Source organism: Penaeus vannamei, chromosome 33 (genome assembly GCF_042767895.1).
Source record: "Penaeus vannamei isolate JL-2024 chromosome 33, ASM4276789v1, whole genome shotgun sequence".
In the NCBI taxonomy this organism is placed as follows: Eukaryota; Metazoa; Arthropoda; class Malacostraca; order Decapoda; family Penaeidae; genus Penaeus; species Penaeus vannamei.
In genome coordinates this window covers 7,574,274-7,576,773 of record NC_091581.1, presented here as the reverse complement: position 1 = coordinate 7,576,773, position 2,500 = coordinate 7,574,274, and positions in this window count along the sequence as shown.

Sequence of the window (2,500 nt, the reverse complement as noted above, 5' to 3'; positions counted from 1 at the left end):
AAAGAGAAAGAGTAAGAGTAAGAAAAGATAAAGATAAAGATAAAGAGAAAGAAAGAGGGAGAGAGGGAGAGATAGAGAGAGAGAGAGAGAGAGAGAGAGAGAGAGAGAGAGAGAGAGAGAGAGAGAGAGAGAGAGAGAGAGAGAGAGAGAGAGAGAGAGAGAGAAAGAAAGAAAGAGAGAGAAAGAGTAAGAAAGAGAAAAAGAAAGAGAAAGAGAAAGAGAGAGAGAGAGAGAGAGAGAGAGAGAGAGAGAGAGAGAGAGAGAGAGAGAGAGAGAGAGGCTATGCGCGATTACCTTCAGTTCATTTACGTTCAACTTTTTTTTATTGTAAACAGATAAACACACACGCATACGCACACACAACTTACTCTCCCTCTTTGTTTTGACTCCCCTCCCTTGACTCTCCAGATAACGAAGACTCTGAAAACGTAGCTGATAAACTTCCCCCTTTCCCCTCCCCCCCACCCCTTCCCTGTCCCCTCCCCTACCCCTACCCCTTCCCCTCCCCCACCCCTTCCCCCTGCTGCCGACATCCGGGAGACGACGGCAGCTCTATGAAGGTAGCAGCAGCAGCAGGTGGAGGCCGCTGTACCCGTCCAGCTGCTGGCTCTCGTACAGCAGCACGCGGGTACACAGACCAAGTGTCTTCCCTGATATAAGGGGCAAGACTAATCATCATCGGCTTGTGAACTAAATGGTTGGACTGGCACTGCTGTGGGAAAACGGCTGATGGTTTAATTAGAGCAGGAGATGATGGTGGCACCGGGTGAAAGTGGTCTGGGCACTGCAAGGTGACTTCCAGTTGATCTTCTTGGTGCCAAAGAAGGTCAGCTTAGTGGGCGTATTGTTGGCACCGCGAGGATAGCGTTGGCACTATTTAAGGGATTTATTAGGCATGAACTGGAGCGGTGCATGCCGGCATTTCCTTGGCACCTCGAAGGCGAGAACACCACTTCGAGAAGAGATACTGTTGACGTAAACCGGATATATGCTGCACATAATATCGCGAGAAGATACCGCTGGCGCCGTTTTAGGTGCTTTAACCACAAAGGAGCCGTTGTCGGAATTGAAAGGGGGTGGAGGGGGGGGGCGAGGGGGGAGGAGGGGTTATCTGAATACACACTCTGGCGCCACAGGTTTTAAAAAAACTATGCTGGTCCCCACTACTACGCGACCATCGCCGCCCTGCCACCGCCCCCCCCCCCGCGCCCCCACCACCTCCTTCTCGCCGCCAGCCTCCCCCTGAAGGCACCAACACCCACCTGCCAGCCGCTGCGATTTCGTCAGCCAAGTCGTAAAAAGTGGCCGTCTATCAGTCCCAATGCAGCGGGACGTTCCAGCCGCTCTTCACCTCATGTAACAGCTGATAGTCCTCTACTTATCGATTCCTGTAACCCACAGTACTCCTCCGTCCCCTCTTCCTCCTCCTCCTCCTCCCACTCTCTTCCTCGTCTTTTTTTCACTCTCGCTACACCTCGTTCCGGTATTTTCTTGCTCCATCTCTTTTTTTCTTTCTTGCTTGCTCTTGTCTCTCGATTCTCGTTTTCCCTCTTTATTTACTCTATGTTTCTCTTTTAAGTTCCTCCTCTTTTCCATTTTTATCTATCTTGTATGCTTTTCCCTCCTCGACACATTACCGTTTTTTTTAGATATTTAATATGGGAGAACGAGAGAGAGAGAGAGAGAGAGAGAGAGAGAGAGAGAGAGAGAGAGAGAGAGAGAGAGAGAGAGAGAGAGAGAGAGAGAGAGAGAGAGAGAGAGAGAGAGAGAGAGAGAGAGAGAGAAAGCGAAAGAAGGAATTTCTCTGTACCTTGCTCATGTAATACCACCATTTTTGTTAGCATTTGCTCTTGCGTCACGCACCTAAACCCGTACATAAACTTTACAACCAACAAACAGTCCTCCTCCCTGCATACATTCTTCCGACTCTCCCTGCCACTGCCTGAAGATGAAGAGGCAGTGTTACACCCTCCGCGGCCGTCACTTGTGCTCCACATGTGCACACAGAAACTTCCTGTGTGAGGGAGCTGGCACCGCGACCGCGCCCAGCAAAGGCGAGGCGGCGACGGTGGTGGCCTGGCAAAAAGCCTGCCCGGCCGCGCTAGCACGAGCGGGTAACATTTTATGAAGTTAATTAATTAATGGCATTTTGATGTCAGATTGCCAATAATGTGTAAATGAACTGCAGTCAAGGGATTTTTCGTACTGAGACAATGAAAAATGACAGCTGGAAAATCAGCAGGAAGTCCATAGAATGAATGAGCCTAACAAACTGAACCGCCGTTAAAAAAAGTACATAAGGATTGGATTGGCAAACAGATGAGCGTATACCTTCAGACACAAACACGCGTGCACGCACACATGGATGCGGTCATGACACACCCATCCCTCCTCGCAGGAAGTAACTGATTAACATGTATATCAGCGTGCAGGAAGAGAGACACGAAGTAAGGTAACTCGTGGGATCCTTCTCCTCCTCCTCCTTTCTGCCTTTCTAACC